Below are 24867 nucleotides of genomic sequence, written 5' to 3' on the forward strand. Positions count from 1 at the left end.
TTCTTCGCGCCATTTTATATTCCCCGCGCGATTCGAAATCGTCCGGAGATTGGTCCAGCGTTTAAATAAACAACAAACAGCTGGCAATGGCTGGGCAGGCATGTCGCCGTCGATTTTATTACAAAGAAGCATAGATTATTGCTAAATATTTTAAGATATTATATTTTTCGATTGTGGGTATTTTTCAGAAAATAAAAATAGAAATTTCTTCTTTTTCCTTAAGAAATTATAGGCAGTTTTATTTGAATACTTTTATCCCCACTATTTTAAATTATTATTAATACTTTTATTTTTTATTGCTTTAAATTTTGTTTCGATATTTTTATCACTATGTACAAAATATGTAGTCTAATGGCTTCGTTGATTTAGTATGCAATTATACAAAACAATTTTCAAGATCTCCTTGTAATACCATTGAAAGCACGTGACTTTTATGACCTTTTCTAAAACCAATTAACTGGAACATTTATTGTCTAACAGGGAAAACAATTAAACGTTCTCCAAACCGGCTTTGAAATAAAGATAGGAAAAGTATCGAATGTGCCAATGCTTGATCTCAGGTTTCTGGGTTAAAGGTGAGGCTTTGTTTACCTACTACACTGAAACCCAACATGTACATACACACATACATAGTGTAAGGCACTATAATTTCATTGATTATAAATCGTCCTCTCGTACCAAGAAAAAACGATACTTTAATATTACTATAGTATAGTACAGGTACAAACCTAGACTATAGTACAGCTTTTTCTTTTCCTTGTCACGCATATGCAATACTAATCAATTGTTGCATATGTAGCACTGGATTTTTTATAACATAGATAGTTTCGAAAATCTTTCTACTTGAACATTTCTCGTCATTGTTTTTAAGGCCCCGATGGCAATTTCTCGTGTCAATTTTAAATGATTTATGTCTCGAATATAAATATATACGAAACCCTGAATTTCGAACAGCTGTATGGCCGTCGCAGAAAGTGCAGCGTATCCGTTCAGAGTACGGTGTAATTATTAGACTGCAACCGAGGCTAATGCGAGCACGGTAATTGGATAATTGCCGTTCAGCCTGCGTACCAGTTCTTTTCTCTCTTTTTATGGTTCCGCGGCAGACATCGCATCGACGTCGATTCGTATCGATTCATCATGATCGATCGGATGCGTGTACGGTTCATTGAATTTTCCTCGCGCGGGATTCTTTCTTAAAATCGTTTCATCGTTGGTGCGCGACGATAGACGGCACGCAATTATCGGTAAAGAAACGTTTCTTATTTTGCCATCGCGCCGCCATCGTTATTAACACGTTGACTGTCGATCGAAGTTACTCTTCTTCGTCTCTCGTTTACGCTCCGATGAGACTATACCACGTTTTCTAGCTTTCCCTCTCTCTCTCCTCCACCCTACCTCCCTTTCTCTTCGATTTAGATGGTTATTCGACCAGCCTAGCCAATTTTCTGACCTGCAATTTTCTCGACATTAATCTGTCAAGATCACACTTTCATTGATGTCACTTCGTTTTGGTTAAATAATCATCTTGTTATCAATGCAAAGCTTCTCGCCGGTATGTAATCTAGCGAACAAATAGGAACGGAGTCAATAAATTGTCTAATGCACGAACATTTTGAAATAAATCTGTGATTAATGATGAAATTCATTTTTCTTCCATTGCTCTAGGAAATGTGAATTTCTAAAATTTATTCACTACATATATTATTTTGTATTCCATCCAATTATTGCAGACCAAATGCTTTCCAGACAAAATAAAACTACAAATTCCACGAATGTCGAACATTCGATTACAAACTATTTGATCGAGCCAGAATTTTTTTGCCGGTACTAGCCAGCAAGGTGGGTGGCGGCAGCGTTGGATCAGTCGTAGACTTGTATACTCGGCTCTCATTTGTCGATAGATCCTGTTATTAAATTTTCCCGGTGAACGGGTTGACTTGCCGGCGAACACGGCGCCGACAGGCCTCCGTGAGGCGTGTTTAATCAATCAAGGAAAAGAGGTTCCCCGATGACCGGTCTGTGTACCCAAAGGCACACCCTGCTAATAAATTTCGTACAGCAGACCGGAAGGGAAATATAACCGTGGGGGCAGGGTGCAATGCAATTTACGACGTGTCGGGTTGGATTACTTTGATCGGCGCGCCGGACGATCTATTCCGCGGTCAGGCGAACCACTGTTTCATTCTGGAGAGATTAGGATACCTGTTAACCGACCGATCGATACGCTGTTCGTTAACAGTTAACACGTTCCCCCGATCTTGCATTTTAATTTCCTGATCCGTTTTCTCCGAGTCCAATAGAAGCGTGTTTGATTTTCGGGTTCTTGAACCTTGTTCTCAGATATTTTTATCTCTGGTTAACGAGCGTTGCACTAATCGGAGTTGCACCGTGAACTTCAAACACCGGTCGATAAACCATCTTAAATGGTTCTTCTAAAGTATACGATGAAATCGAAACGAGGCAGTTCTAGCCGCTGGGAAAACAGTGAATCCGCCGCTCTCAGAATAATTGATAAAGCTATCGACGAGATTGTTCACGCGGTTTCGCTGGTCTTTGTGTGAAATTCTTGGAACAGCGTGGCGATTTGTCGGACCTTCCTCAGACCTCGTTTCTTAATCACTTCTGCCACGTAAATCGGTTCGAGTGAATAATGATCGCTCACCCATTGACTAGCTATCTTCCGTTGTCCTTGCGAAAGAAGTCTTTACACAACTGATCGTTCTCCCTTCAATGCCGTCTTCGAATCGGCAATTGTTCATTATGAAACGCTTTGGGCTCTTCGGTTGATTGTTTTTTATGCAATGGATTATGCTGGGGAGCGAATCCTGTGGGACGTTATGGGCTATTCAATCTTCCGAGGCTACGACGAAAGTAAATAACAAACGATTAGAGGAATTGTTTCTCTGAGAATCATAATCGTTTGCAGCTCTTGGTCTGTGTCGTAAGGGATCATTTTACTTCTTCGTAACAGTATTCTTCGTGACCTGCGGAAGGGGATCATGCCACTTTGTAGTCAGACAAGATCGTTGCAAATATCTATCTTCTATGATAATTTTAGGGAACGACAATAGTTAGTGTTTAAACTTTTACTAAGTTACTGCTTTCATGTGACATATTTTCATTTCATTCTTTTATATTATACCATTTGTTCTATTAGATTTATACTAGTTCTCTATTACATCTATATGTGTAATAATTTTATAATTTTATATAGCAATTCTGTATTATATTCTCAATAGTCTCAGATTATAGCAGAATTTTACCGGGTATCCTACATTTTATTCAACAAATTTTAACAGATGTTGTAAGGCATTTCTATTCGCGGAACCGAAGCAAAAATTTTATTAAAATCATACAAGAAAATCATTTAACGGACTGATTACTTTCTCTACTTTAAAACAATATTTTCAAAGAGTGCTCATCTCGAAAAACTGAGTTTTAAGGCCTAGCATAAGTATTCATTGTCTATTTGGAATGAAAACAAAGAATGTCTCAAGAAAGTTCTTCCTATATTTGAACCATTTTATCCTGATAGTCAATGCTGAAAATCATCTAGGCGGGCGTAAAAAAATCTTGTTTCTCGATCCTTTGAAGGCAGAGAAGATCCTCTTAATAAATTAAGTGTGCGCCAGAGGGTGGGAGGTCAAAAAGGTAGGGTAGACAAGCCAGAGGGAGACTGTTGGAGAGCAGTCGGGAAGAAAGGAGCGGTAGGCGGTCAGAAACAGCCGGGCTGGGGGGTGTGGAGGGCTGGGAGGAGGGGTTGCAATTCAGTTTGCGGTCGCCGAGTCAGGTTACGTTAGGTTAGTCCAGCGGTTGGTCCCCGTGACCGTGAACCACGGCTGACCTGCGACACAAACACAGTCTCTCTCGTTTCTCTCCCCCCCTTTCACTCACTCTCATTCTCTCTCTCTCTTTCAGTCATTCTCTCTCCATCCCTTTTTCTCTTTCTCTTTCTCTCCGACTCTCTTCCCTCCCACCTTCCATAAATCTACCTGCACTACATCGCGTCTCGTTCCACGGTTGAACCATTCTCTCTTTCTCCTTCTCGGCTCCGTGGCGTTGCATTGTGCGCTCTTCGGGATCTTCGAGTGATAAATACGGCTGGGCCACCCTCTGTCTATCCTACTCCGGCCGCGGACCTCTCCTCCCCGCTCGCGGAACCGTTTCCCGGTTTTATCGTAGTTACGAGCGGCGAGGAACTCCCCAGAGACATCGTCCCCGCGCGTGGGCGTGCGCTGATCTATTTCGTTTTTCTCCGAGCCGTGCTTACCTTACCCGGTTGTTTCGCTGCCTGCTTGCCTGCCTGCCCGCCGTCCTCTTATCGTCGTTAACAATTGTCCGGGACCCGGCGCGGCCCCGGGAATATCACACGTTCCCTACGAGACGCTGCCAATTGTCCTCGCAATCCTCCCCGGACCGCCAATCGCTCGCGATGCACGTAATGTGCACCGGACGCTGCACAACTGGTGGTCCACGCTTTCCTCGAATTAGATCAGCCGCGTTTATTTGGTAGAACAACAAGTTTTCGCATGCTTTCGAAAACGTAGTTGGCTGGGACTAAGAGATGTATCATCATTTTATCCTATTTACTCATTTTTATTTAATACTGTTTTTACTAAAGGGATTGGAGAACATTTCTTAACGCTTCTTAATACAAATTATTTGTTATATTCTATGTTTTCTACTTAATCACTTCGCGATTTTTGCCATAGTCATCTGAAAATTAATTGGATAAATTGTATGATACAAAATATCGGTAGAAATAGTATTACCCATTTTCAATATGGCAAGCATGACCTCACATTTAGAGGATTACAGCGTCGAGTATGCATCAAACTTATAATCCAGAAACGTTATTTTAAAATAGAGCTTTCAAGCTTCAATTTAAAAAAAGGGTCATCATCTTTCGATGATTTTTCTCGGTGTTATCGTTGGTCAAAGTTGACTAATTTTTATCCATATATTTTCCATGCGATAATCTTTTTGCGTAGTAGAGGTAATTTCACGTAGTAAATTGTAAGAGTAACAACAAGCGAAGGCAAGCCGATGCCTCTGAAATTGGTAGCAAAACAGAGGCATCAAGATGTATGAAACCGCAGAGCGCACTTGTACTACTCCCTGCAACCTTGATCGAACACTGCCGAGCAGTAATAACGCAGTTCAAAGTATTCTGAACTCATCGTCTACGACCGGGGAGCACAATGGTAGCCGTGCTCAGGGAACAGATAAAAGCGTGGTGGCGATTGAACCGGCGGATTTATCAATAGATTGATGTTCCCCTTCTGGATATCGCAATGTTGTTGCGCGTTATCATGCTCGCGAGTATGGGAGAAAGTGGAATCCGTCTCTTCGCGTTGACTATTAATTGTTTCGTCTTGGCGCTAATTTAATTGCAGCAGAGGCAGTATCGGGTGACGCCCACGGACGGTAGCCTCTTCGTTTATCGGAAATAATTTGTTCCATTATCGGCGCACTTGCGAATCGAATGTGGAAACACCGAGAAGAATGTTTCCTTTGGACGAATGTAGGCGGACAGATTGATCGATGGCTCTTTAATCGCTATTGTGAACGTTCACGGCCGTTGCAGATCGGATCAGCCATGTGAGATGAGTCTCGCAGTTGAACGAACGAGCCTCGCATTCTGTCCATCCTGCATTTGCATACTCATTGCGAGCCGTTTGTCCTCTTAATTCGTTTAAGACTGTTACGAAAACCCTCTCGCCGACACGTTATGCTCTCGGGCCCGCAATAAAAATCGTCTGGTCGTACTCGGTTCGTGTAAAATCCAGTAGACGTACGTAGGGGTTTCGGAAGATAACGAAACTAACATATCAGCTTCTAGTCAAATTATCTGTATATTTCCTAGGCTCGGATTGGCTACTTTTTATTTTTCTATCATTTTTATTTATTATTCTTCAATAGCAGCTTCGAGGTGGTCAATTATTTCCATCAAATAATAAAAGGTCTTATGTGGATCATAAATGTATTTATATTTACACCATATAATTACATTCTAAATGCTATTTTACAAACCACATTTAATTACATTAATCCTAGGTTCGTGTTGCTCGTCAAAAATTACGGATTTAAAATTTTACAATTTCCGATTATCGAGACTGCACGGATACATTTATAAGAAATTCATTCTTTCGTATAATTTTTATTTTCTTTCTCCTTTTTGTACAAAAGGATTTTCCCGCGAATAGATGAATGAAACGAGACAAATAAAAGAAATAAGAAAACGACGAGAAGTCCAAATTTCAAGAAGTTTTTTTCTCCGACGATATCTTGTTCATTCCATAAATCTCATGGCGACCATAAATCCCGGGACAAACTCCCCAGAAGGAAACACGTGACGACACGGAGATACAACCACACAAATTTACTTGAGCATCTTTCCCAACGGACGCTGCACAGAAAAATCCGTCTTCTCATACTTTGCCCAACGATATCTTGATTTATACCCGCGCGGGTACCGTTTGTTGACTGCTACCGACTAGTCATCGTACTCGTGGTGAACAACGAGAGAACGAGGAACGAGAGAAAAACCATGTGAACAAGTAGTGTGTGCCTACGACCAATTATACTTGGGCTTTTTAATCAGTCGTCGCTCGTAAAGCATGGGGCCAGAGACTTTCATATAATTTCTCTCTTTATATTCTTCTGAGATTACTGGGAACTATAAATACCGCAAGAAGCGTATTAACTGTTCTACAATTTAGCTATTATACAGGAAATGCGATTTACTCCGTGACAAATCAATTAAATTATTCATATAAATATCGTATGGTTTCGCTGCTACTCTGCTCTGATATGCATGAATGCTGAGTAAAGATCGTATTCAATTGGTCTTGCATCGTACATGAGTAATAAAGAGTGTATAGCATGATTGGACAAGTGGACTGATAAACGTGGACATGTTTTATGATAATCAGATTGTGGCTTTTTATGCAAGGTCAATATTTTCGAAAATGTTGAACAGAATTCCATTGTAAGTTGACGAGACAAAACTTGTATATTTTTCTGAAATTTTAATAATGATAATAATAATATTTATTGTCCCTACGTGGCTGACTTTGCTACAGAAAGTGTACTAATATTAATTATTCGAGTAAAGGTGTACAAGCATAATAATAAGAATAATAATGATGGTAATAAAAATAACAGTAAGATAAGAACCAAGGGTGGTTACATACAATAGCGATGACAGAGCGTATAGAAGCAGTAAAGGAATTGCAGGAAAGGTCGAGAGAATAATAAGGATTGGCATTGACGAGTAATCAGTTTAAACAGTTATGGTGGTCATAAAGTGTACGATGTGCTTCTGTGAGAAGAATAGAAGATTATCTAAACTTATTAGCCGGTGCGTGAAAGTCTAATCTTACGAGAGTTTAGGGAGAGGAGATAGTCTGTTTAATTAGTTTATATACAAATAGACTGCGGATCTTTATGTAAAATAAAAATCTTCTTCATTAATTGCAATATCTAAGAACTACATAGCCATTCATTTCTTCGCTTGATAATGTAAATAATTTAACGTTAATACAATAATCGTTTCAAATTGTTTAAATCCGCAGACTAGTTTTATAGGTCGAAATACGGGCGAGCAAAAATTAATAGCGGTTTCACAGACGATTAGGGGTGAAAATCGTAGATTTCTCTAAACGCCGGCTACGTGTGAGAACAGCTTAGCGCGCCGACAATGAAGAAGTTTGATCCAGACGCGAAACCCGGTAAATGGAGCACCGAGGTTAAACGGCTGGAGCCTCGTTTCATTTTTCTCGCGGCCTACATGAGCGATTATGATTAACCGTAGGAAGAGAGAACAGAAAGAAAAAAGGCAGAGCCTAAAGAGACGTTCTTAGACGACCCGTCGGCGTGGCACGATGCTTCGATCCGAGCGAGGATGCGCCGCGCTACGCCGCGCCACGCCGCGCCGCGTGCAATTTCACTTACTTTCGCCGCTAATTAATCGAGCTCGCTCCGAGCCGGCCGACTTGCAACGTTCGTGCGGACCAGAGAAAGGTACGCTATGCAAATTCCGTCGAAAAAACGAAACGCGTGCCCTTCCCCCACCTCCCCGGTGTTCCTCTGTTCCGGCGTGATCGTCTCGACTCCACGGCTCGTTGCTTCCATTAAGTATCGTCATTGTGTCGTGCCCGGAACCTTGAAGAGAATCCACGAAGGGAGAAAGTGGTGGTACCGCCGTCGAATTTTCATCGTGTCTTTGTCACACGATATTTATTGTCTCGTTTAACCGACGTTCCTCCGACCATTGCTGTCTTACAGCGGCATGTTGCTTCGCAGCGACGATTTCCTTAACACTGATCTGCTACGCTTAGATTCTTCATCAAATTTAGTGCCATTCCGTTTGACTAATCGGTGGATTTACACTTGGCAACTGCGGAAACTGTTCACGCCTCAGTCATGTATTACGCCACACTTATCGTTTACCTTTTGGTGGAAAGGTTCCTGAGCTTGTCAGTTTTCTTGTACTAGATAGCCTCGCTAGGAACGAGAACAGTTTAATTTAGAACATGAAGCATGAAATATGTCTGTTAGAATTGGAAACGAAAATCACTTTTCCATAAAATTTAGTTTTACTTCGTTCATTCAGTAATTGCGTAGGCTAAAGAAAAGTCAAATTTTCGGAAAATTTTTGCCTAAAATCTATAAATTAATTGAAATAACTTATAAACTTATTATAGATCAACGTAATTCTAAATGATCTAAATAACAAGTTTGGTTCGTATACAATGCAAGTGTTACGAACTCTACCATTGCTTTTACCCCCTTAATTGTAGAAAGTGTTCGCAGACGAGCCATGTAGCGTGTCGATACTTTTATTGTCTACCTTTTGGAATAACATCGATGTGGTAAGACTAGCTTCTAGGTAAAAGTAAGAATAATATACATTGCCCAGAACATGAAGAATTAAATATATTTATGATTGGAAAAAATAAGAAAGAATTAATGCATTCTCTTTCCAGATTCTAGAACACTAATTAAATCTCAAGTCACTGGAATGAATTACCACCTCGCGCGACTCCTTAAATGACAGTCTGTTTCAATACCAATAATAAACAACGGTTCCGTCTTAAACGAACGCAGAGTGTAGGAACAACGTGACGAAGGAGAAATAAAATAGAAAAGCAGATTGAAAGACTCTCGAGTATCCTCGGCCATTAGTCAAATGCCTTGGTTCGCCATAGGGTCAAAATCCGGGGGAAAACCGTGGAGGGACAATCGAACGAAGTGGTCGTTCCTTTCCAAGGACAATCCATTACTCCGATTAGCCGACGGCCATTACAGCATAATGGAGGCGTGCGCCTGGCGTGGCCGCTTGCACGTCGGGTTTTCAACGATTCAATTCACTCGGGTGAAACGGACGAACTGGAGTGAACAGTTCGTGAACAATTTCGGCGTGGCACCCGTGTGGTTCACCGGTGGCACGGCGGAGGTGTACGATAGCGCGATTGCGATCTAGACTGTCGTCGGCGGCGGCGTATCTAGGCCTTTGTTTCATCGGGCGACAGCTTCGCGTCGTGTTGCGCCTCGCCAGGCCAGGAGAAACCGCCGCGGCCGTGTACAGGAACTTCCGGCCTGGCTGGCAAAAACCTTAATCGCAATTAAGACAATTTCACGGCAGGAATGGGCATTGTCTTGAACCCGTGTCGCGGCCGAGCCGTGTTCGCAGATCGTGTCTCTGCTTACGGATGGGATCAAGTTCAATATCTGCTCGCGTACCCGAGTCAATCCGCAAGACCAAACTCTTTGGATTCATTTTATGAGCGTGAATGTGACCGATGTCATTATGATTTTAATGCACAATATATATGACCTACTATATATTACTTTGTTATGTTTGTAATGCTTTCGATTATGAATTAGGTCACATACAATGTGGATTAAAATTATAATAACATAAATCTCATTTTCGAAAATTAAAATATAATCTATACATGAAAATATGTTAAAAAGACAATTAAAATAAATTATGAAGTTACTGCAAATTCGCTTAACTCTAAAGCGTCCTAACAATAAATTTCTTTAGAATGCAGAAAATATGACTTATTCGATTTTAACCTACTCGTACTTATGAATGCTAGTCAATTTCAATAAACCAAGTTTGGTTTCATGAGCATCGATTTACATCACAATGAAAACGAATGCTCTAGCATTCACGTCCGCGAAGGTGTTAAGTAATGGTATTCGGGAGAATATAAAAAGGTTGAACTTGGCATTGAAGCAACGATTTGTAATTTCGATCGGGGTGCGCTAGGTAGCAGAAGGTGTTACCCATCGTACCAAAAAGTTCGGAGACAATACGGAGCAACCTTTTAACCTACTTGCGAAGAACTTGAGCCCATCTCTAGCCACCGCTGGCTCGTCTGTTTCTTTGGTGCCCTCTCTTTCGCTCTAGCGAGGTGAACGTTCGTGGCAAAGGACTCCGAACGGAGAGATGTGCCGCGGCTGGACTCGACCGGCAATGTCGGAAGATAATTGATGATAGTTGCTTAGCAGTCGACGCACAAAAGGTTCCCGGACTGCTTTTCGTCCTGGCCGCGTTAAGATGAAAAATTTAAATTAGTACAATGAAAGAGCATTCAGCAGCGACCTCGTATTTACCCGCGTGTACACGAGAGGAACGTTCTTGTCGCGATGAATTATATTATGTCCGACCAAGGTCTCCTCTGTTCGTATTTGGCCATCGGTGCTTTGGGAATTTGTGGTCTTGGAAATGGAAAGACTGAGCAAACAGTGCTCGAATAATCTTGCAATTTTTCCCCTGAGAAAACTGATCTCATTAAGAATTTACAGTTAGTAAGTTACAGTGAATATTCATTTTTTCAATTAACGGATCCGGCGGAGTCTTGAATTTTTTCCAAGCACATTAAAAGCACGACTTTCATTAAGCCGATTGTGTTAGCTACCTCGAACTTTCTGTTACTCACCTTTTATCAATCGCTTATCGACCTTATGGATAAGATCAAATTGTACCCTTCCTATTAATTTTATCGAGTTCCATAAAGTTCTACGGCAACAGTTGAATATGTTAAATTATCTTAACGATAAATTAGATCGACGAACGATGTATGTCTACCTTTCCAATCTATTTTCGATCATTCATAAAAGTTTCACAACGCAGCATGCATTTTCGTTCCCCATGAAAATGTTCAAGTTGAATGCCGGTTTCCGTTGTTTAATCAAACAGGTACCGTACGGTAGGATGGTTTGAGTAAGCAATAGCATTTTTATTATTCAGCAAACCGAAAGTTACGAGCAGTCGCCTTTCCTTTCCCTTCTCTTCCGTTCCTCCTCCGCACGGCGCATCGAGCCATGAATTCGGTCATAAAGGGAGAAGAATAAATCAGCTCGGTAAACAGAAGATTCCCCGATAAAATACCGGGGCTCCCTCGGAAGCGATCGTGAATCGCTATCGGGCTATCTCTCTCGTCTAGACAACGCTATTCTTCGCTTGCGCAACGCCGTTGCACCACATGCGTACATTCCGCGGTGAATTTCGACCACGTGTCGCTCGTTGGTTCCACTGTGATACCTCTGCAATAATTTGTATTGTTGAGGAAACGAGCCTGCCGATGTCTGACCGTAAAAGCAACGTGATAGACATTGTCAGGAAGTAGCGGAACGACTACTTCGTCAATCTGTCCTGGATTTACAGCATTGTATTAGCGTTAATATACAGGGCGGCCGATAACTGTTGGTGTAACTAAAAAGGAGACATGTTACAGAAAAATTATTTGGAAGATGCACCGAATTCGCTTGGCTTGTAATATGACAAGACATAGGATATCGTGGTTGGACGTGTCAATTTATTCCTATTCAATAGCATTATTTTTAAACTTATTTTTCACGAAAATGATGTCTTAAATGAAAAAATATTATTCTACATTTTCTCGTACTTTTGCATGTAGAAGCATCACCCTCTCGGTTGAACCATAATTAATTGACCAACGTCCCAGTATATTAAATCGGGACAGCAGTATCAAAGCTTAAAGTTAAAAGTTCACTATAGTCAATTAATTTTTCGCTCCCGCATTGGGTCGAAATAGCACATATTTTTCTTATCGAAAAAGTGAAATTAAGAAAATTAATTTAATACACGTTGGAATGAGATACCGTGTTCTAATACAGGAAACAGTGTTCCATAATGTTCAAATTATATTGTAGGTGTTTAAAAATTGCACGACATACTGCCCGCTGTTGAAAAACTCAAGTGTTTACGTTTTTCATGCTGGGGTTCGTTCTATTTCTCTTAATCCCGACATTATGTATGACAGGTCGCTGTCACATTCTTCAGCCGAACAACGTATAATGGCAACACCGTCCTAAAACTGCTCAAAATCTGCCCGTGCTTTTACGGGCTAAATAGTATATAAATGAAGACACTCTGCAATATTCCATATCAGAGTTTATTAATTCGAAAGATCAGAATTTGTTTAAGACAGGCATTTCTGTATTGATATATTATTGAAAAGGGTGTAGTAAAGCAAACGGGGCATATTTTGATTAAATCAACAGCTTTTGAAAAAAGATATACAGTTTTATATATTTACGTAAACATCCGACATTTCATATGCACCAACCTAATATTTTGATTTTATTTATTTTATTAATCGCGAAAGATATTTAATATTTAAAAAGTTATATAATAATATTAAAGCTTACGGTAGGACAATATGACACATTTATTAACAAAAATTAATGGCTATACTATGACAACCGAGTCATAGGTTACCAATCGGGGGAAAAAGCCGATGGCTACCAGTTGGTGAAATGTTAAGTTTGATAAAATAAAATATTGCTTGTTTAGCTACGAATAATATTTCTTTCCGCACCCACAAGCAAAAATAATATGAACGCGATTCATACAACGGCTGGCTCCCGCACGATTACGGTGTTCCGTGAGGTGCCGTTAATGAAATCATCGACGCAACCGCGGAAAGACGTAAAACCGTGTTAGGCCTGCCAGCAAACTGCTGGTCATTCATGTAACTCAGCGTTCCGTTTTTCGAGAATGAAACAGATGATAAAACACGCTCTAGAAATTTCGTGTACGTTGATTTCTCCTTTAGAAAAATTTCACTCGTCTCGGTGGTGATTCTACACCACTGAACCCTACTCGACCGTTTCTTATACTATTCGATTTGGATAATTTAAACAACTTGTTTACTGCTATTTGAGTTCTACTGACCCTTTTTACACATCATATACATTCATTAACGACAGTAGTTCAGAATAAATCTTTATAAACTGTTTACTTAATTCACTGATTCTCAGACATCCAATGGAAGTTATGATTATGATTTTGTTATTGGAAAAATGGGTGTCAAGGTTATGTAAATAAATTATGTTATCATATTTACGGAATCTGTCAAAGTGACGAATTTTTTATTTTTTAATTTACGATCATTCAGATTGCAAAGCTATATTTATAAGTTGTCAGTGCTAGTGAGAACTTATTGCGAGTGACGCTTCACTCGTTCTGTTTCATCTGAATCAAAACATACTTTGATCGCATATTTGCATCCGGCATGATCATTGCGTCTCCGGTCCAGTTGATTTAATCCGAGCCGTTAGTTTTTCCGATTTTTCCACCGGTTGCAAATTGAGCGATGCGTTAATGCCGTTCGAGCGCACGAGATGACCGAGTATTATCGTTCCGCGACTCGATTGGTGTGCGATCAAGCTTCGAGCCACACAAAGCGTCCGCGCAATTACAAGTATACTTTCTGCGGCCCTTGTATTGTGCCGGCCATCTGCATACAAACCGCGCCGGCATCCAACACGCACGTTGATTAATATTAATTCCTCCACAATGGATTTTGTCGCTAGGAGAGCGTGGGACCGTTCCAGCGCCGTTGTTGGTTTTGCATTGTCGGCGCCGCGATCGGAACAGACACCCGTGAAATTCACACTAGAATTTCTCCGGTTCGACGTCGGCGATCCATCGTTCCCGAACTCTTGGCGATTCGTGTTTCCACTTCCCGATTTTCATCGCGAATGTTTTACCGGATGCCTGAGTGAATGAAATTTAGGCGACTGGATGGAAACCGCGCCGCGTTCCGATGGAACGGCGATGTCCGACGCGCGGAAAATGACGAATGGCGCGAAGCAATGAGGAAGCATTTGCGGCATTATTTATTGCCTTTGCGCAGGAAGTTGTTAGCCGAAGTTATGATGCATTGAGTTACACTGAATACTGGGTTAGATGCACGAGATACGGACTGTCCTGCGCATAGGTGGACGCAACTGGTCCCGATAGAAGCGATACCAAGGTAACGCGTACAGAAATTGGATACAGATCGAACCGAGGCGAATCGTTTTTAACAATGCAATTATCTCGGTGCTATTGAAGTATCCTCTTCGACACTTCGACGATCAAAAGGAAGCACTGTAGTTTACGATATTATTATGGAGATGTTCTGGTGTGTTCAAATGGTTCGAGAAATCAATAATTTCTCTGGAAAACCACGACTACCATAAAATCAAGTGTTAGAAACAGTTATGGCTGAAGAAGCAAATATAACCCACAATTGACGCACTTTATAACTGTTATAAGAATTTTTCGACTCTTCGTAACTGTTACAGCTGGAACCGATGTATGTGCAGAGAGTGAGTTTGAAACGACTATTTTCGAAATCTTTTCAGGGCATGCATAGAACGCACTGGAATATCGTCTGCGGCGCATCATCTAGGCTCGAACGCAACCTGGAGAGACAGAGTACCGTTACCGGTTTTCCCTAGAAAAATCCCGACCGAAACGAACAGAGCTTCCGTGTCCACCCGATAATTCAATCTCGGCGCGAGATCCTCGTTCAGATATCGAAAAGAATGATCATTAACAGCGGCCCGGCTGGTAGGAAGCTAGCGGGGCTCGATGATAATGAAGAATACTTCATAAGCATTTCAGAGGGGGGGGGGGGGGGGGCACTTAATTGTCAGTTGATCGCCGGTGGAAGGGAATGCCGTGGAACGGCGGGTAATAGGAGGGTGTAGAGGGGAGGGAGGAGGAGGAGGAGGAGGATCGTAGGATGCTATGGTAAACGGACACCGTATCGCATTCGAGCGTAGAAAACAGCTCGGGGTGAAGAAGCGCGCGCACCGAGATTCGTATCTTTATTTATAATGTTATTAGAGTCCGCGTTCACACGAGTAACTGTACAGAGAGTCGCTGGCATGCGGCGATAAATTGAAACACTTCGTTCCCTTAGTTGGCTTCTGTGTACATAGATCCGGCGACGTGCCGTAGTAAACTATCGGGAGGCTGCGTTCGATTACGATCTTTGTTTGTCCCGTGAGAGCCGGCACCACGCGACTACGCTCCACTCTGTTTTTCGGTGCAAAACTCGTAAACCACGCTTGGAAACCGAGATCAGCCCGGTTAACCTTTAATCGATAAACGTTCCCGCCGATGGGCCCATTCAATTTCGCGCCTGTTTTCAGACGCACGCGCGCGCGCGCGCGCGCACACACAACTCGAGAAAAGAATGCAAATTTATGCCGAGCGGATCGCGGGCAAACCGAGAGACCTGTAATGATAAGAGAAGCATGCGGCGCACGTGCTCCGTTAAATCTGCCCGCAGGATCTACCATTATCTTTAGAAAGTATTTAATTTCCCGCGGTGAGCTATCAAGCCTCGTTCTTTTTATACGGTGACGCGCGCCGATGTTTGTTTAGGGATTTATTGTTAAATAAACTATGGCGCTCGGTCCCAGGGAAATCTGCGTGCACGATCTCCTATAAAGCTCTCGAGAAAGTATCTCATTTCTCCTGAAACGTATTCAGATTATTCTGTTTTTATTAGCGGACGCATGGCGATGTTTGTTTCGGGATTTATTGGTCGCCGAACGTGTGGCTCGAAAGTGTTACCTTCTGGTTTTTGTAGTTCTCCTTCTTTCCATTGTTCGGTGTTAGGTGTTGTTTATTTGGATTACGAATTTATTTATTTCCTGTTTAACCCATTACCGCGGGATTTATTTTCAAGGAACTTGCGTTTGCAGACTATGTAAATTAATTCAATTCTGTGCGATGAGTTATCGTTAAGTAAAATTAAAATTTTTTGGTTTATTTTAATATGTTTATATAAATGTGCATTTTTGTTTTCGATTGTTTTAGACATTTTTAGGATTATTTTTATTAGAGTGAATATGAGAAGAAGGTTAAGTCATCCTTCCAACTCCGAACAAGTTCTTTTGTTGTCAAAGATCTGATGCAAACTGCCAGAATAATTTAGCAATAGAAGCTGTTATCATTCTCGAAATGATACAATTTTATATACAGAACTACTCCGGTTCCAAGAACTAAGACTTCGGATCCAAGAAAAGCGAATTTGAAAAATGTTTGTCCAGTGCTGGTCGAATCCCCTTAAAAAATTCTAGCGAGCGCTTTGACCAATTAAACTCAATTATCTCCAAAACTGATCTGCCTATTAAAAATCCACGTGTTACATTTTCGGCACATTTTTCTGTGAAGAATCAGTCCATCCCGGCGACACAGGGAATACTCGGTCGTCCGGCACAATAGACGCCTTTCAAACGTAGAAAGTGTCGGGAAACGTAATTTTTCGCGAATTGGAGCAAATTAACGGGTAACCTCTCAGCGCGGCGATGTCTGGCGTAAGGTCAGAGCGATAAATCGTGGCTCGTTAGCCGGCGAGGAAAGTACAAAAGGCCCCTCGATGCTGTTCCGCAGAAACGAATTGTTTTCGCGTTCGGCAGGCTTCCGGTCGGTGATTTTTCGTCGTTAGACAAGCCCGGGCGTTTTTTTCGTCGCCGGGGTCGGTCTCTCTTTCACCGCCGCCACTAAATCAATCGGATGATAAACGTGATAGGGTATCGGAACAATGTACAATGGGGGTTTCTCGCCTATTGTTGCGAATTATCGCCGGTGATCGTCGTTTCTTTAATAAGCGGGCCCCCGGTGCCTTTTGTTTGGGCGCGGGCATATCGGTCGCGGCACCACTCCGGTTTCCGCAAACATGGAAACGCCGTCTGAAACTGTCTCGAGCATGGGTCTCACTCGCCGTGTCTACGCAAGGTGAGGAGTTGGCGTTCGACGACGACACAATGAACTCGACACACGCAGACATATCGCGGCAGGAAGACTTTACCTACGTAATTATTTATCTCGAGCGATACCGACGCCCGATAGATCAACCGCAGAGTGGCCGGATTATCCGTTTCGCGCCATTGTTGCCCGCGAACGCAGATAAATCCACCGACGATTTACTTCTAACGATCTATGAACCCTTTTTTTTTGCGAACGGTATCGACAACTCCATTTTAAGCAAAAATCAGAAAAACTGGATCTAGTCTGGAGAGTTCGCTATTGTTGCGGATCACAGCTGATAAATCGACCGGCGAATCTATGACGAAGTTTCTTGGCTATGAAACAGTATTTCCTGATTGGAGCATCGAACGTAATTAATAACACGGGTTATGGGATTTTACCGTTAGAGAAACAGCGTTTTTCCCGCAATCTTTTCTCACCAATTCCAGGCACCGGGAACGGTTCCTCCTCTGCCCGGTCAATTAATGTTCGTTAATAACAGCTGCACGCGGCAAACGGGCTGCAGGTATCAATTTCTTATGTAAATATTGCGGCGGGTAACGCGGAGATGTAATTGAGTGGTCAGACCGCGGATGGAACTTTCACCTTGTGCTTCCGATTGCGATACGGTAGCCTTTGGCACAAATTTGTACAAATTTTAATTCAAATTACATGGTACAAGTGTTGATTTGTAATACAAAGTGTCTTAGATTTGTTTCTTCAATTAAGGACGTAATACCAGAATTTTAGTTAATGAGAGACGCTCTGGTTTACCCGAGACTCTCGAACGGAGGACGCTTTCTACTAAAATCGTGTTTGCATAAAATAAACAATTAAGCTACAAATCGTCGAACACAATAAGAAAGAAGGTCAGTGTGTTAGATAACTTTCAGAAAGCGTTATTATAATACCGTTCGTGACGTTTAATTTATTTGTAACTAATGAACGCAATGCGTGACAGAATGGTTCTAGTTTCGAAGACCTAGATTCACTGTTCGGGATCATTAAAACTACAATTAATGTGTTTCACAAGTGATCGCCGAAGAACGCCGCCTTTAGCGTCTGTTCATTAACACATCGTCGTGCTACGTGAGCCACCCGGAGTGACACAATTCTTAAACCTGACTTGCAAATCAATTTTTACAGGGGCGCGTCCATTAAATAATTAATTCCATCAGTAATTAAGTCCATAAATTCAGACAATTAGAATCTGATTTCAAAATTGGCTTGAGTTTGATTCTTAGATTTAAAAATTGCCTATAATTTGATTCTTGGATTTAAAAATTGCCTATAATTTAATTCTTAGATTTAAAAATTGCCTATGATTTGATTCATAGATTTAAAAATTGCGTAGTATTTGATTTTCAGTTTATAAAATGACCTCCAATTTAATTCTAGTTAAAAAATGTCCTCCAATTTGATTCTTAGTTGAAAAAATGACCTCGAATTTAATTCATAGTTTAAATAATTGCCTCGAATTTAATTCTCTGGAATTAAAACTTGACTCGTAATTGATCCTTTTTACTTAAAAGTTAGCTCAATTCGTTAAATTGAAATTTTCCTCTCAGAATCGCAAATCGCCTATTTTCCAGCGCTAAAAAGTACCGTGGTTGTCCTGCGAAAATTCAATGTTATTGACAGCAGTCGATAGCGTTGCAACCTCTTTCAAGCAACAACATTGAACGGTCCTCGGTGCACGTGCTATTGTGGCCGCGCGTCTGATTGCGTGGAGGATCCTAATGAGGCGAGGAAGCTTCTTTCGCAATTGATTTGCGTCAGCGTAATGCGCACTCCGCCTCTCCCTCTTTCTTCCTCTCTTTCTATCTATTACAAGCACCTCGTCATCTTTCCGGTTCATTTCGAAGGTATAAAGGTGCACCGCGCCAGACGAACTGCAATCGCGATCAATTTCACAGGTAATTTTTATCGGTGATCATTTAAGACACTCCTTTGTACGGCGATGCTGAGAATCCAATCTGAAGGGAAATACTGTTACCGGTCCTCGAAAAATATAGCTAGTACTCTTAATTAAATATCGACCTTTCAACTCGAAAACAAAAGTTCTAATAAAGTTGTAATATATATACATTCTTTAACCACATAGCTGCGTCAATTTATTTTGAAGATAAATTTTCTTATGCGTTTTATCGATCACAATGGGTATAGTTCTGTCGACAGTTGTTCTAGCAATTAGCCTAAACTGTGCGAAATGTATGAATATGTTTTATAAATATTGTAACCTAGATCGTAGGAGAAGTATTTTTCTTGTAAGATGTAAAATTGCCATGTTAGTAGTACGCGCTAACAGGTTAAATATAAATGTAAAAAATACGTGCATAATGAAAAATATGTAAAATACAAAATATATTATTAGAATTACCTGATCATGACATACTTTTTCTCCACGTGCTATTGCTATAACTATTTTCTAAAATTAATACGCATTTTCATAAATATCCGCAGTCTAAATATATAACACGAATCCATTGTCTGTGCAACTGTTTCTTAGCTGGTTTATTACAATGAAAATTATTCAGAAAAAGTTCGTAGCTTCTTGAAGCTACCATAGACAAGATCTGAAAGCTGGATAAGCGTCACGCCTCCAGTTTTTATATGGGAAAAATTACAGGCTCGCGTAAAACTAATGATCGAATGTCTCGCGTGCTAACAAACGCCGCGTAGCCAGACGTCGTGCTCGCAATTAGAGTGGCGCTCTCGAACTAATAATGCGAGAAAACCGTATAATGTATGACAATGAATTCAAGGCGTCTTCCATTCAACGGATCATTGTCTAATAAGCATCATCCGCGATAGTTGGAAGATTCCGTGTTGCCTTGTAATTTTACATCTTCCGCGGATCCGCTGGAATTGATTAACTCCATTCATTCTTCCCACTTGAATCATCTATTTTTCATACTCCCTAACTCGTGGCGGTGTAGGCCCAATTCTCCATTACACAATTCATCCTTCCAGCGTTGACTAAAACGAAAAAGTATAATGGAGGAAATGTCTGCCCTATATTTTTATGGCTTCATATTATATTCGTATTATTAATGCGAATGCCATTCAGATTATGTTACTTGCAATAACTACTATTTTAATAGTAGGCATTTATTTAATGTTATTGTCTGTTATTTTTAAATTATCGAAATTATTATGATCCTTCCATAGGCAAAAATGCAGTAAATGTCTTAATTCAAATATACATGATGGAAATATCGAATAGTTTAAATAAGTTTTGCCGTTTTTATAAGATAGTGTACGTAGGAAACATCCAGAATGTCTGCACAGTTTGCAAGACGCTGTCGAATCAAATTCCACTCTTTCCGAGGATCAGATTATGACACTCAGATTGTCGCCATTGGAGACATCAAATTATGCTTGACGTGGAATGTCTTATTCGGTGATATAAGATACGCCACTGTTACTAGCATATTAGGTGTCTCGAATTTTGTTGCATCTGCAACATGCAGTCGTAAGTAAGAAGTATTCTCATTTTTCAAATGCGACGCTTAAAATAAAATTCGACGGAGCCAGTATATTAAAACAATTTCCTTGCGTCTCATACGACTAAATTATTACACAACGTTGTCAAAGAAATTTTTTCATCCAGACCGCTTCATCGGTGAACAATTACTATACCTCAAATAAAGCGATTCGTAGAATTTCATGTATATGATAGTATACTTCTATAAACAATTCTGAACGGTTTCATTCGTATAAATATAACATGTGCGCATTGCTTGACAAAAATCCCGAAGATGAAACTCTGAAACGAGCTATAAGTATACTTATTCAGTTAAGTTTATCGGTGCAAACGACTTGGGAACTTTCACATTCTAATTACGAATGAAAGAAACGAGCGTAGTTACAGTGATTGCCGGTACATCACGTCATTATTTGTAAGGCACACACCACCGTAATCCGGTATACGTTGCTTATCGTAAAGAAATAAAGATTGAACAATCGGTTAATTAGCGCATTAAATGTAGATTGTGTCATTTTACTAGTTAATTAACTGACGCACAGGATCCGGTGACTTTTTGTTAGATAATTGGCCGACCTCTTTCGCGGAACGTTTAGCTAATTGGCGAAAGTAATTGGACTTCCTATCGATCGTGGAAAACGCGTTTTTCCGTGTCGGAAGTCCAGAAGGATAAACCGTTCGCGATATTGTTCGCCGCCTCCGAAGGAAGCGGATAACGCGAACCGATTAGCATGCAAATTCCCCCGATGACTTTCTCGTTAAGCGGACTCCGGTTGCTCTATCACGATCGAGCCTGCATTGTTGATGAAACGCGGAAGAAGTCGCCCGGGTGCGGACTCCTTTGGACAGATGGCGCCAGTCAGCCTGCTGCGAACACAGTCAGCTGCCTTCTAAATCTCTCGGTGATACTCGCGAGACATTCGCCATTACGACGGCCACCGGAGGCCGTCAATGAATACTCGTTTCACACGATATTATTATTGTTGAAGCATTCACATTTTTTTGAGCTTACAAACGAAAGATTAATTTTCAAAGCGCAAACCTGCTTTGCTGACTTCAAAGCCGCCAAATTAATTTTAGAATCGGGCAAAACTTCCCTGATAGGCTTAAGCCTCCCTTATTGAAATGAAATAAAATAAAATTTAATACAATCAAATGAAGAGTTTTAAAATAAAAATTAATAAGCGCACCCTCACGTAGCATAGTAAGGGATAATTGAAAAATTTGAAGGTCTGTATTTAATAAGGAAATTCTAAATTAACGAAGTGGTGATTTAAACCCTAACTAATTCCGTTATTACTTTTTCGTAGTTCATTGTGAATGGAATCTTTAACACAAATGAAAAAATACAAGCGAAAAGTGGTGTTAATGTTCTTCTTAATGGCAACAGCGTTGAATGCGCTACCCGCGGAATGCGCTTCTCGAAAACTCTTGGAGATTTAGAATGCTGAGAACTTTCGTGTTGTCGTCGATTAAAATTCATTAAGGAATGCACGCGAATTCGCAGTATTTCAATCGCAATGACGATGCACCCATCAAGCGGGCTTCGAAGCGATGAATTTTGCAGGAATAACGGAGAACGTCGTGGCCAAGTGTCGAGTCCCGTAAAGCGGTGAGAGGTCCGGCATCGGTGGTGACATGACTCGGTCGTTGATGAAAGAGTCATTCAATTAACCACTAGCTGGGAATGACGAATCAAAGCGGCCGGGTCGAACAAGAGATCTAATGAAACGCGAGTTCGCGAACTCCTCTTTTCCCTTGCATCTCGCCGACGACAGTGAAGACCGTGATTCCGTAGTCACGAGCCCGAAGAGCGCGGCTGTGTGCCGGACGATGACAATCGTCGCTTCGAATCCCATAAAACGTGGTTTCATCCTTTACGTATAATGCAGAATGCACAATGCGTCGTGAACTTACATCAACGTATAATAATATTTTTCACGGTCCCCCTTTCACTTCATTTACTTTAACAATGGTCTTCATTATTTTTATCTTTATGAGACCCCTTAACGACAAATACGCGACTTTTAAATGTTTAATATCGTAGCGTATAACATTTTTCTTTGGGAGAAACATACGTAAAGGATTAAATAAATTAGTATGTAACTTGAAAGTTACACTCGGCTCCGGAGGGTTAAAATGGCTCGCGGTAAAAAGTAGATAGTTAATGACGAGTCTAATGAAAAACTGTTTAGCAAAAGAATCTGATTAAATCGGATAGGATTCTCGATGATCGGAGAAGTTAATGGGAAATTGCTAAGTGGTCCCGCGCTCGAGTCGTTCATAAAGTATCGCATTTGATAAGGGTCGGCGTGGCTTCGTTACGAAAGCGTCGGCTAGGAAGGAATTTATCGTCGAAAATCGTAATCGGACGGTATTAAAAGGAACGCAGAAGTGAAAATGGGATGAGGTTTCGCCCCGTGATGTGTAGGATTTTCACTTGGCGGGCGAGCGATCACGCGAAGCTATTCGCGTGAGATGAAAGTACGAGGGAACGAGTGGCCGACGCGGATTCGCGAGATAAGTGCCGCGAGCACGGCACCCAATAAATTCTCCTTCGCTTTTGTTGGACAGAGGTCTCATCATCCCGTGGATTGAAAGGTTCACAGCTATCCGACGTGGTAGGTTTCGTGCTATAAAAAATTATTACAAGTCTTGCCACAGCAAGAAGCTGAAACGAACTCGCTGGAAAATCGATCATCCATTATCGACACGTCAGAATTAAAGGACTCGCTGAAACAAGAAACTGGTGCAGAATTATTGTGGTATCGATCATCTCCTGTAAACTAGACGACATTAAGAGTCTTGTTGAGACAAGAAGATGAAAGAGACTAGCTGAAAAATCAATCATATCTAGCTAACAAGATGGCATTAGAAGCCTAGTCAAAGCAAAACCTTCGAACCGACTCATTGCGAAATCGATCATCCCCTGTGAACAAAATGACACTAAAAGTGTCGATAAGGCGAGAAACTGATACGGAGTCGCGGCTGCATCGATCATCTTTTATAAACGAAATGACACTACAGGTCCTGCCAGAACAAAAAGCTGAAACAGGCTTACTGCAAAATCGATCCTCTATCAACGCGACGCGAGGGGCCTCGTTGAAACAAGAATCTGGAACAGGTTCGCTGAAAAATCCATCCGTCGTGACACCGGGGTCTAGAGGGCGGAAAGGCCGAGTGCCTGGCGATTATTCGAATCGATGAATCGCCTTGCTCCGTACGATAAATCCCAGTTGATGGCTCGCAGAGGAGCTTTGGCGCACACGCGTTCGCTTCATTCACTGGAACAGCCTCGGCGTCGAGTCGATGGCAGCAGTTCGATTATCCCCTCGTCGTCGCGACGTTCGCGTAGCGGAGTGGTCGTTATCACGCATGCCCGTGCGGTGCGCCGCTTCGGAGAGTGCCCGGCACACCGACGGCTCTCGTGGAAACGGCAGATATTTTGACAGTACGCCGCCCTGCATCCTCCGGCTTATGCCACCCCCTGACGCGACCCTTCTGCGTGCGCGTTCTCTCTCCGGGTGATCCGTGTCCGCGATCTTCGGCGTCCTCGACGAGCCAAAGGACCGTCGCGACGACCGGCTCTCGGAACAGCGCCAGCTTCGGAACCGGGTCAGTCGATAGACCCGGAGCAACCCTTCGCGGTGGTGTTTGTGCAAGAATAGTGCTCTCTTCGCCGGGCAGCTAGCGGGTAGCTGGGTGGGGGCCGAAGGGTGAAGGGGCAGGGTGTCTAGGCGGACCGAGGATTTACGTTCGTCCGAAGGATCGCGAGGCCCGAGACACGGGACACGACGGGAGTGACTGTCTTCGAGACGGATGGAAAGGTGTCACGCGAGGGTGTGCGGCATTGTCGTCGCGTTGATCTTTTCCACGGCGCTTTTCTCCATCGATCGTTCGCGGCGAGAGCCGTGCCGCAGTCGTGACCGCCGGTGGCCGTCAGTGGTGTTGATATCATCCTAGTTTTGATCCCCAGTGAAGTGCCACCCCCCTCCTACTTCTTTGTGTTCGGTGTTCGACGGTACAGGGTTCGGGATTCCTGCCAGTGCGATTCGAGCATAATGGATACCTCGTCCGGCGGTCTGGATTTCATCGAAGCGCTGGCAGCATCGCGCGGAACCGCGGGAAGTTCGAGAATCATCCCGCAGAGTCCCGGTCGGCGATAAACGTTACGGATATGTTATTAAATGGAGCACACGCGAGAATTATCCTTTTAACGTGGAGCGCCCCTGAGTGGAGCAGTCTGAAGGGAAGCACCGCCTCGAAACCGAGCAGCAACAAGACCACGACCGCAACGACCAAG

The 24867-nt window shown here is 42.0% G+C and overlaps 1 protein-coding gene across 4 annotated transcripts in view; it reads left to right on the forward strand.

Annotated features, from left to right (window-relative positions):
- LOC144473601 (uncharacterized) overlaps positions 1–24867 on the forward strand; it is a 505151-nt gene that overhangs the window by 1740 nt on the left and 478544 nt on the right. The gene's annotated exons all lie outside the window — the stretch shown is intronic.

Source organism: Augochlora pura, chromosome 7 (genome assembly GCF_028453695.1).
Source record: "Augochlora pura isolate Apur16 chromosome 7, APUR_v2.2.1, whole genome shotgun sequence".
NCBI classification, from domain to species: Eukaryota; Metazoa; Arthropoda; class Insecta; order Hymenoptera; family Halictidae; genus Augochlora; species Augochlora pura.